The 12,426-nt window shown below is 46.3% G+C and overlaps 1 protein-coding gene across 6 annotated transcripts in view; it reads left to right on the forward strand.

Annotated features, from left to right (window-relative positions):
• PSIP1 (PC4 and SRSF1 interacting protein 1) overlaps window positions 1-12,426 on the forward strand; it is a 168,164-nt gene that overhangs the window by 29,826 nt on the left and 125,912 nt on the right. The window lies entirely within an intron of this gene.

The following is a 12,426-nucleotide window of genomic DNA, read 5'->3' on the forward strand; positions in this document are numbered from 1 at the left end:
CTTCTTGCAGAAATATGCCCCGTCATGATCCCCTTCATGCAGAAATATGCCCCGTCATGATCCCCTTCATGCAGAAATATGCCCCGTCATGATCCCCTTCATGCAGAAATATGCCCCGTCATGATCCCCTTCATGCAGAAATATGCCCCGTCATGATCCCATTCATGCAGAAATATGCCCCGTCATGATCCCCTTCATGCAGAAATATGCCCAGTCATGATCCCCATATCACTGGCCCTCTCCCCATATTACGGGCCATCTCCCCATATCACTGGCCATCTCCCCATCATTGGCAAACACACACACACCAGTGGCCACACACACACACCAGCAGCCCCACACACAAACACCAGCAGCCACACTCGCCTCTCTGCGCGCCGGCAACCTCCTTGGCTCTCACAGGCGCGGCTGGATGACATCATCATTCAGCTCTGCGGCCACGCCGCTCAATGTGTGAGTGGCAGCCAGGAAGCTGCAGCTCCGGATCAGTGAGGCGAGGCCGCATGCCTTCTCTGGCACTCGTGCCATAGGTTCACCATCACTGTGCTAGAGCAATAAGTCAGATCTTTGGAGGCACCAAAATACAGGACATGGTTGTTAAGGTTGAAAAAATATGCAGGTATTTGAATCAACTATTACAATGTGGCAAGAGGGTTCCACAGTCTTTGCTCTTACAGCAAACAATTGCTGTCTGTAATGATGATTAATGATGATTTCTTTCCTCTAGATCAGAGTGCACAGCATTTTTTCGGTCCAACGGCCACAATGCCATATTGAACCAATCCCAAGGGCAGCAAATATCTTTAACCCCTTACTTACCGCTGACTTAATACTAAGTCAGCGGTAAGTATCCCCTACTTTGAGGTGGGCTCCAGCGGTGAGCCCACCTCAAAGCTGCGACATGTCAGCTGTTATATAGCCATGAAACGCGTTATCGCTTGCTACAAGTGTGCAAGTTCAGAACCACCGTCAGTACATGAATGCAATGCCAGAACCACTGTCAGTATATGAATGTCACTTCAGAACTACCGTCAGTACATGCTCCCCCACACTGCCCCTCTAAAAAAAAAAAAAAAAAAAAATATATCCCCTCACACTCCCCTATATCTCCCACACATACTGGCTCGTTTCAAGTCCCACCCCTACCCCCTGTCCCAAATTGTCACATTATGTGCCCTTAGTAACACAACCCTTCCCTCCCCCAGCCCCTCCTCTAAAATAACATGGCATTTCATCTTCGGCTCCTCCATGGAGCGCTTACCCAGTACCCGATGTCTGCCTGTGTGGCAGCATTGTGATGACATCAGCAGCGTACTGACCTAATTGCGCTGCTGCACTTTGTGGCGGGGGCTGACAAGTGCTTTCTCTACACCAGTCCTGACGCCAGTGTTTAAATGTTTTCACGTCTGAATGAAGTGAATCGAATACTTTAGAACATGGGAAGATTGTGCTGTCACATCTTGGTCAATGGGCTGTATGTTGTAAGGCCTGCTCTAAATGTAGTGGATGGCACCCCCTATAACTGTTGTGTGCCTAGGTGTGACAGATTCCTGTACTGTCCATTCATGTTCAGTAGTGTTCCAAGTAATAGCAATCTAATATGACTAACCAGATTAAAACACCGTTTTTGGTTTAAATTATATTACCACATGTCAAACAATTTTTTGTGGTAGGTTTTCAGAAAACCAACAGACTCCGCATTCATGATCTGCATGTGGAGTTCAATTAGTGAGGTCAATCATTCTTTGAAGAAACAGGTGTGAATCAGATGGCCCTTTTTTAAGGGGGCAGCCAGGACATGTTGTACATGCATTTCTCCTTGAAAGCCTCAGAAATATTGGTCGTTTGAGATATTGTTAGAAGAACAGCGTACTTTGATTAAAAGTTGGTTGGAGAGGGTAAAACTTATAAAGAAGTGCAGACAATGATTGTTTTGTTCCTGCAGTTCACCCTTTTCCCTAGTCCCTTTGCGCTTATGGGTTTAACTGGAGCTGACTTGGATGCTGGCAATAAAAGTGATTAAACAGTCTATGAAAATGGTAAAATGACAAGTCGAGGCGCAGTAAATTAGATTTCACACAGCTATATTGACAGAAAAATAAATTACAGGTCTCATAAAATGGCAATGAAAAGCAATTTATTATTTTTTTAACCACTAACATAATAAAATTTGCAAGTTCAGTGTCGCCATATTCTTAGTAACCTGAAGAGTCTTATTGCTATGTCATTTTTACCATACATTGAACATTGTAGAGACGAAACAAAGAAAACATGGCAGAAGTGTGTTTTGATTTTCTTTTTTAACCATATCATCCCACATGAAATGTTTTTTACTGTTTTTCTATAGATTACATGGTAAAGTGAATTATGTCAATCAAACTTCAACTTCTCCCTCAAACACATGCCCTCACATGACTCAGATTTATGACTCTTGAAATAAGTGGAAGAAAAGACAAAAAAAAGTAAAAAAACGGAAATCGCTCAAGAGAAGGGTTGAAGAGAATAGGGATTAACAACCAAGGTCGCTCTCATCTGTGTCCACTGTAATTAAAACAGACCTTTCACTACAATTTTTATTGTATATTTAAGGGTATGTGTACACATAGTTGTTTGTCTCTGCAGATTTTGTAGAGAAAACCGCAGGAAATCCGCAGGACAAAGTGCTGCGGTTTTTCTGCTTTTTTTTCTGCGGTTTTGCCCTGCAGTTTTCACCTCATAATGGATGAGGTGTAAAACTGCAGCGTTTCTGCACCAAACAATTGACATGCTGCGTTTTGAAAACCGCAGCAAAACCGCGCGGAAAAAAACGCAGCATGTGCACAGCTTTTTTTTATTTCCATAGGAAATAAAGGTACTGTACAACGCAGCAGAATCTGCAGCGTTTCTGCAGAGCCAAAAACGCTGCGGAAACGCAGTAGAAACCGCAAAGTGTGCACATACCCTAATGCTCCTCCAATTGCCGCTAGTCCACTGATTCCGGAACAGCTCTTCTGTACCTCTTCTTTCAATCTTTGGGCCCCTACACACTCCAGTAATGGCAAAGTTTTCTCTTAAACTAGTTGTATATTGCAGAACTTGTCTGTGATGGTTTGGTTTTTCTCAATTCAACAAAGTTTTGTATTACATGCCCTGCATTGGTTGATGGTAAAATTTGTATATTTATAACCGGTCGGCACAACTTTGGAAAAGATTGCCACAGAAGAAAAATAAATACTTTTCCGGAATCCATGAAGCAACACTAAGGCTGCGTTCTCACATCGCGTTTTTTTTGCATTTCCGTGACGGTTTTAAACGTGCGATTTTTGCCGCGAAAAATAAGCATCCTATGGGATTCCACAATGCTGTGCTAATGCTGCGGTTTTTTCCGCGGTGGAATCGCTTCACGATAAAAAACGCAGCATGCTCATTAATTTGCGGAATCGCGGTGATTCAGCCCACATAGAATGCATTGTTCTGCTTACTTTCCGCAGGAAAATTTAAATACGATTTTTTTTTTATTTTTTTCCCCGCGGAATGGAATCCGGAATTCTCACGGTAATTTCCGCGAGAGTTCCGCTACGTGATGTGGGAATAGTGGATGAGGGCAGGTATATCTCGCCCAGATTCCTTTCCTATGTGGCCTAGTCTGGTCAGTATCGCACCTGCTTGCTAATGAATAATGGGAGGTGGATATAAAAGGATGCAAGGTGGTTGTGTGAGTGTCTCAGCCTGGGAACACAGAGAGCTTGTCTGTGTGAGAGACACACACGTGAGTGAAAGCAGTGCCCACTGCAACTGTGGTTTGGCTGGACGGGAGAAGCCCGCCAGTTGGTAGTTAGGTTGTCCATTGTTTAGTTAGTGCCGGACAGGCAAGGATTTGTTTTATGTTTTATTTCCTTTTGCATTGCTTTCACCATTAATAAACCTGACCCAGGGTCAGTTACACCCGAATCCCAGCTCTGCGCCTGAGTTTCATGCGGAACGCACGTGACCTTTGACCCCAGCAAAGCCGATCCCGGAGTGTTTTATCACATTGTGGTGGAGAACGCGGGCATCACTTTGCAAGCATGAGCATGGAGGACGTGGTGAAAGCGCTGGTACAGTCCACCGCTGTCCAGCAAGAAGCTAATCGGGTGATGATGGCCCAGCTGAAGGAGTTGGTGAACATGACAGTTACCGATCGTTCGCTTCTCCAGCAGGTGGCGCAGCGCTTGGCAAGCTTACCTGAGCTTAACCTGGAAGCCGAGTCGAGAGTGATTCACGTGAGTCGGTACTGGCAGAAAATGACGACCGAAGATGACGTCGAGGCATACCTGACCACGTTTGAACGGACGGCGGTGCGAGAAAAATGGCCGAAGGCACGATGGGCCGGCCTGATTGCCCCGTTTCTTTCCGGTGAGGCCCAAAAGGCTTATTATGACTTGGAGCCTGAAGCCGCGCAGGACTTTGACAAATTGAAAGCCGAGATCTTGGCCCGGCTGGGAGTGACGACCGCTGTCCGTGCACAGAGAGTGCATCAATGGACTTATCAGCCGGATAAACCACCGCGGTCACAGATGTTCGACCTGGTCCACGTGACGAAGAAGTGGCTACAACCCGAGGTGCTGACAGCGCCAGAGATAATCCAGAGAGTCGTCATGGACAAGTACCTGAGAGCTCTACCGCCAGCCCTGAGGAAGTGGGTAAGCCATGGAAATCCTACGACGGCAGATCAACTGGTGGATCTGGTTGAACGTTACTCCGTGGCGGAAGGACTCCGAGACGACGTTACCCCACCTCGTTGTTCATCATCTCCACGTGGAACCGGTAAGACTGTTCCAGGGAGTAGGGGAGACGGAAAAATCCTTAAGACAGTGGGGGAGGAAAATGGGACTGCCCGCACTGCGAGGCCGAGAGTAACGAACTATGGTCTAAGCAAGGGGCCCGTTAGGTGTTTCCGGCTGCCAAGAGATGGGACATATTGCTGCGAACTGTCCGGTCACCACTGAACCCATGCAGTGCGACCTCACAGACTCTAAAAACCGCATGTCTATGGTTGCACGGGTAGTGAGTGTGAATGCCGGTCAAAAGGAGGTGGAAAAACACTTGTGTGATTTAACTGTTGATGGCAAAAAGGTGGTGGCATTGTTAGACTCGGGAAGTGTGGTGACTCTGGTGAAGGCCAGTCTGGTGTCAGCCCCGACTGGACCATCAGACAAATTTTCTGTAACGTGTGTGCATGGAGACACCTGTTCGTACCTCACCACGGTCATATGCATTACTACTTCCTATGGGTCTGTGCAACATAAAGTGGGACTCGTCCCGGCGTTATTGCATGATGTTATCCTGGGCCGGGATTTTCCCCACTTCTGGCAATTGTGGGAGAATCAGTTGATACCCCAGGGTAATAGTGTACATGATTCTTCTCCCAGGGCGCGTGTGGGTCCCGAACCCCTGGAAGAGGTCTCCCCGGAAGACTCTGCGGGAAATGACCTGCCGTTCCCGTTTTCAGTCATGGCGGGTGATACGGAGGAGACCGGGGAAGAGGAGGAGGCCGACAGCCGTCCACCTCCCCGTTTTCCGGATTTGGAAGTTCAGAAAGATGACTTCCAAAGCGAGCAAATAAAGGATCCTACCCTTTCTCAGGCTAGGACAAATGTAAAAGCGATAAATGGGGTACCCGTTGAACCTGGCTCTAGGCTGGCATATCCTTACATGGTTCTGGAGAATGATTTACTCTATCAGATAGAGAAAAAGGGGGAAGATACGGTGCAACTATTAGTCGTGCCAAAACCCTACCGACGGCAGGTGCTGGACCTGGCCCACGGACATGTGATGGGAGGTCACCTGGGAGTCCAGAAAACCACCGAAAGGATATTACACTGTTTTGTTTGGCCAGGCATGCATCACGATATTCAAGTATATTGTGAGTCTTGTCCTGACTGCCAAGCCTCTGCACCTAAGCCCCGGTTCTGTAGCCCTACCTATTATTGAAGTCCCGTTTGAGAGGATTGGGATGGATTTAGTTGGGCCCCTTCCACGGTCTGCACGTGGACACCAACATATCCTGGTCATCTTGGATTATGCCACTCGTTACCCGGAGGCCATCCCTTTGCGTAACACGGCCACCAAGACGATTGCCAAGGAACTGGTGCATGTGTTTAGTCGGGTCGGTATACCAAAACAGATACTCACCGACCAGGGGACCCCCTTTATGTCCAGGGTAATGAAGGAGCTCTGCCGATTGTTACAAATCGAACCGTTACGCACATCCGTGTATCATCCTCAAACAGACGGGTTGGTCGAACGGTTCAATAAAACTCTGAAGCAGATGCTGAGAAAGGTGATAGACAAGGATGGGAAGAACTGGGACTATTTACTTCCGTATTTGCTTTTTGCCATCAGGGAAGTACCCCAGTCTTCCACGGGATTCTCGCCTTTCGAGTTATTGTACGCCCGACGTCCTCGCGGACTGTTAGACATTGCAAAAGAAACCTGGGAGGGTCAGGTCACTCCGTTTAAAACAGTGATAGATCACGTCACACAAATGCAGGACCGTATTGCGGCTGTTATGCCTATCGTCAAAGAACACATGATACAGGCTCAAGGAGCCCAAAAAAGAATTATGATAGGGGCGCCAAGATCCGTACGTTTGCACAAGGAGATAGGGTGTTGATCCTGGTCCCCACGGTGGACAGTAAGTTCCTGGCCAAGTGGCAGGGCCCCTTTGAGATCAAGGAAAGAGTTGGTGAAGTAAACTACAAAGTATACCAGGCAGGTAAACGGAAACCTGAACAGATTTATCATGTAAATCTGATAAAGCCCTGGAAGGATCGGTCTGCCTTGTCAGCGGAGCTGGCCCGTCCTGTCTGCTCGCATGCCGTACCGGAGGTACGGGTTGCAGAGACTCTCTCGGAGCGGCAAAAGACTGAAGTCAGGCAGTTTCTACTTCACAACCAAAAGTTTTTCTCAGAAAAACCCGGGCAGACTATGCTAATGAAACATGACATCGTAACGGAACCTGGTGTCACAGTTCACGTAAAGCCCTACCGAATCCCGGAAGCGCGCCGTGAAGCCGTTTCCCGAGAAGTGAAGGCAATGTTAGAGTTAGGAGTCATTGAGGAATCGCACAGTGCGTGGTCCAGCCCGATTGTGCTAATTCCTAAACCGGACGGCACCATCCGGTTCTGCAATGACTTCAGGAAACTGAATGCGGTCTCAAAATTTGATGCCTACCCCATGCCCCGGATCGACGAGTTAATAGATCGGTTAGGAAAAGCCCGGTATATTACGACCCTAGACCTAACAAAGGGGTATTGGCAGATCCCTCTGGCTGAGGCTGCCAGAGAAAAGACAGCATTTGCTACGCCGGAAGGTTTATTTCAGTATGTGTATATGCCGTTTGGACTGCACGGGGCACCGGTGACCTTCCAGAGACTGATGGATCGAGTCTTGAGGCCACATAGGCGGTATGCTTCGGCCTATTTGGATGACATTGTCATTTACAGCTTGGACTGGGAGACTCATCTCCAGAAAGTACAAGCTGTGATTGACGACCTGTGGGAGGCAGGTCTAACCGCGAAGCCCAAGAAATGTCACATCGGGCTAGAAGAAGCCCGGTATTTGGGGTATGTAATTGGGAGGGGTGGTGTTAAACCCCAGGTTGATAAGATTCAGGCGTTTCAGGACTGGCCACAACCTGTCAACAAGAAGCAGGTGCAAGCCTTCCTGGGGATCGCCGGCTATTATCGCCGGTTCATACCCAATTTTGCAGCCATCGCTACCCCCCTGACGGATCTTACAAAAGGGAAAGACTCCGTCATGATTAAATGGAGTTTAGCGGCTGAAGAAGCCTTCCATAGCCTAAAACGGGCACTTTGCTCTCAGCCCGTACTGGTGACTACGGACTTCGGCAGCGAGTTTGTGGTACAAACGGATGCCTCTGATACCGGTATCGGGGCCGTACTCTCACAAGTGAGGGACGGAGTGGAACACCCAGTCCTCTATCTCAGCAGGAAGCTGAATAAACACGAGCAAAGGTATGCCGTCGTAGAAAAAGAGTGCCTTGCCATTAAGTGGGCTCTAGAGGCCCTCAAATATTACCTGGTGGGCCGAAAGTTCAGGCTGATCACTGACCATGCCCCTCTCAAGTGGATGCACTTGAACAAGGAACGGAATAGCCGGGTGACCCGGTGGTTCCTTGCCCTGCAGGCCTACACTTTTACGGCGGAGCACCGCCCAGGGGTACAGATGGGGAATGCAGATGCCCTGTCCCGAGTGCACTGTTTGGCAGGTGTCATTGCTCGACCAGAGTGGTCTGAGCAGAGGGGGGGATATGTGAGAATCATGTGGGAATAGTGGATGAGGGCAGGTATATCTCGCCCAGATTCCTTTCCTATGTGGCCTAGTCTGGTCAGTATCACACCTGCTTGCTAATGAATAATGGGAGGTGGATATAAAAGGATGCAAGGTGGTTGTGTGAGTGTCTCAGCCTGGGAACACAGAGAGCTTGTCTGTGTGAGAGACACACGTGAGTGAAAGCAGTGCCCACTGCAACTGTGGTTTGGCTGGACGGGAGAAGCCCGCCAGTTGGTAGTTAGGTTGTCCATTGTTTAGTTAGTGCCGGACAGGCAAGGATTTGTTTTATGTTTTATTTCCTTTTGCATTGCTTTCACCATTAATAAACCTGACCCAGGGTCAGTTACACCTGAATCCCAGCTCTGCGCCTGAGTTTCATGCGGAACGCACGTGACCTTTGACCCCAGCAAAGCCGATCCCGGAGTGTTTTATCACATTGTGCACATAGCATAAGTGGCTAGGTTCTGAGATTTTTAAAAAAAAAAAAAAAAAACACAACTCAGTGAAAGATTCTCTTTAACCCTTTCACCCCCATGCTATTATCTGTTTTTCCTCACCTTCTTCCAAGAGCAATACCCCTTTTTATTTTTTTATTTTTTTTCTGTTCACATATCCATATGGGTGCTCGTTTTTTACGGGACAAGTTGTACTTTTGAAACACATCATTTTTATCATGTGATGTCCTGAAAAGCGGGAAGTTCTAAATGCATTGAGATTCAAAAATTGTTAAATTGCACTTTTTTTTTGCATGGGTTTCTTAATGCATCATGTTCACTATATGTCAACACTGACCTAGTAATATGATTCTCTAGATCAGTGATGGCGAACCTATGGCACGCGTGCCAGAGGGGGCACGCAGAGCCATCCCGGAGGGCATGCGCGCACCATCTCAAAACTAGCACCGCCACCACTCTCCTCAGCCTGCTCGTTATCTCCTGGACCCTCATCACTAGCGCCGGCGCTGCGCCACTCTCCTCTGCACTCTTCCATCAGGCCGCGCATAGTTCCATCAGTCTGCGCATGTTCTCAGGACGGGGATGGCGCGGGGGCTGAGGAAAGTGGCAGTGGCGCTATTGCCGAGATGGCGCGTGTACCCACAGGAAGGATTGATAGATGAAGAGACCAGATCAGCGTTGGAACGGGCAGAGGTGAGTAGTTTGATTTAGTTTTTTATGCAAGGCAATTATACAGTATGGAGCAGTATATAGGGCCATTCTACTGTATGCATCATCATGTGGGGCCATTATACAGTATGGAGTATTACGTGGGGCCATTATGCTGTATGCAGCATCACATGGGGCCATTATGCTGTATGCAGCATCACATGGGGCCGTTATACTGTATGCAGCATCACGTGGGGCCATTATACAGTATGGAGCATCACGTGTGGCCATTATACAGTATGGAGCATCATGTGTGGCCATTATACAGTGTGGAGCATCATGTGGGGCCATTATACTGTATGCATCATCATGTGGGGCCATTATACTGTGTTCAGCATCACGTGGGGCCATTATACTGTGTTCAGCATCACGTGGGGCCATTATACTGTGTTCAGCATCACGTGGGGCCATTATACAGTATGGAGCACTGTGTGGCCATTATACAGTATGGAGCATCATGTAACATAGTTATTAAGGTTGAACGAAGACTTTAAGTCCATCTAGTTCAACCCATATCCTATCCTAACTTGCCCTAACATGTTGATCCAGAGGAAGGCCAAAAAAAACCTCATGTGGCAAACAGTAAGCTTCACATTGGGGAAAAATATTCCTTCCCGACTCCACATACGGCAATCAGACTAGCTCCCTGGATCAACGCAATATTAAGGAGACTAGTGTATATACCCTGTAATATTATACTTTTCAAGAAAGGCATCCAGTCCCTTCTTAAATTGTATTAGGGAATCACTCATTACAACATCATATGGCGGAGAGCTCCATAGTCTCACTGCTCTTACAATAAAGAATCCGCTTCTGTGTGTATGCTTAAACCTTCTTTCCTCCAGACGTAGAGGATGCCCCCTTGTCCCCGTCACAGGTCTAAGAGTAAAAAGATCATTAGAAAGGTGTTTGTACTGTCCCCGCATATATTTATACATTGTAATAAGATCACCCCTAAGCCTTCGATTTTCCAAACTAAATAACCCCAAGTGTAATAACCTGTCTTGGTATTGCAGACCCCCTAGTTCCCTAATAACCTTGGTCGCTCTTCTCTGCACCCGCTGCAGTTCAGCTATGTCTTTCTTATACACCGGAGACCAGAACTGTGCACCGTATTCTAAGTGTGGTCGCACTAGTGACTTATATAGAGGTAAAATTCTGTTCTCCTCATGAGCATCTATGCCTCTTTTAATGCATCCCATTATTTTATTTGCCTTTGCAGCAGCTGTCTGATACTGGCCACTAAATGTGAGTTTGTCGTCCACCCATACACCAGGTCTTTTTCAGTGAATGTTTTGCCCAGTGTTTTACAATTAAGCACATAATTATACATCTTGTCCGTTCTACCCAAGTGCATGACCTTATATTTTTCCCCATTAAAGCTCATTTGTCATTTATCAGCCCAAGCTTCTAGTTTACATAAATCCTCCTGTAATATAAAATTGTCCTCCTCTGGATTGATTACCCTGCAGAGTTTAGGGTCATCTGCAAATATTGAAATTCTACTCTCTATGCCCCCACTGTGGGGCCATTATACAGTATGGAGCATCATTTGGGGCCATTATACTGTATGCAGCATCATGTGGGGCCATTATACAGTATGGAGCATCATATGTGGTAATTTTACTTTTGAATAAAAATCCTTTTCATTCTCAAGAACAGACCTCCACTGCAATCGGTGTGGCTAGTATCTTAGGCTTGGAGTGCAGGGCTTACAAGCTCTTTGCTATAGCGCGCTAATGTAGGAGTTGTTTTTCTAATCTAAAACCTCAGTATTCCGGTTAAATAGCAGTGTTGGCACTTTGTGATAAATAAGTGGGGTTCAGATTGCAGTTTGGGCACTCGGTCTCTGAAAGGTTCGTCATCACTGCGCTAGGTCAATATGATTACATTATATTTTGATCGGACTTGATGAAATTTATTTTTATTTTTTTCCATTCGGTTGGGGTTAGGTTAGGATTTGGGTTAAAATTCATTTTTTTCCCAAAAGTGTAAAAAAAAAAAATAACGATATGACAACTAGTGTTGAGCCAAAGTGATCGCTACTTGAGTTTGCATCGGGTGCTCGGGTATGTACGGAGTATTGTGGATCCCCCGCATGGTGTTTTTTTTTTTTTTGTTTTTTTTTTGGTGTCTTAACAGCTGCGAAACATGTGGGGCAGAGACTCGAGCAAGTCACTTGAGCACCCGATGCAAATTTGAGTAGCAAGCATTTGCACTAAACACTATTGACGATATATTCAATATGACAATCTAATGTTATGAAATTCAGTGCCATACCAGTGGGTTCAAAATGCTCACTATACCCCTGGATAAAATCCTTAAGTGGTGTGATTTCCAAAATGGGGTCACTTGTGGGGGGTTTTCACTGTTTAGGCACATTAGGGGCTCCCCAAACGCGAAATGGTGTCCTCTAATTATTCCAGCAAATTTTACATTCAAATAAGGTATCCGTGTGCTCAGGGGAAATTGCCCAACAAATTTTGGGGTCCATTTTCTCTTGCTACCCTTGTGAAAATAAGTTTTGGGTCTAAAGTAAAGTTTTTGTCAAAAAAATTAGATGTTCAATTTTTCCTTCCACATTGCTTCAGTTTCAGTAAAGCACATGAAGGGTTAATAAACTTCTTGAATGTGGTTTGGATCACCTTGAGGGGTGCAGTTTTTAGAATGTTTTCCCTTTTTTTTTAGGTATTTTCTGTCAAATGGGCCCCTCAGTCACTTCAAATGTGAGGTGGTCCCTTAAAAAAAAGTTTGTAAATTTTGTTGGAAAAACGAGAAATCGCTGGTCAACTTTTAACCCTTATAACTTCCTAACAGAAATTGCGGTATGTTTCAAAAATTGTGCTGATGTAAAGTAGTCATAAGGGAAATGATTTATTAACATTTGTGTGAAACATCTCTCTGATTTAACGCCGCTGTGTGTACACAGCCTTCAGGTATATTCACA

Source organism: Dendrobates tinctorius, unplaced genomic scaffold (assembly GCF_039654945.1).
Source record: "Dendrobates tinctorius isolate UK_male_01 unplaced genomic scaffold, ASM3965494v1 ptg000031l, whole genome shotgun sequence".
NCBI classification, from domain to species: Eukaryota; Metazoa; Chordata; class Amphibia; order Anura; family Dendrobatidae; genus Dendrobates; species Dendrobates tinctorius.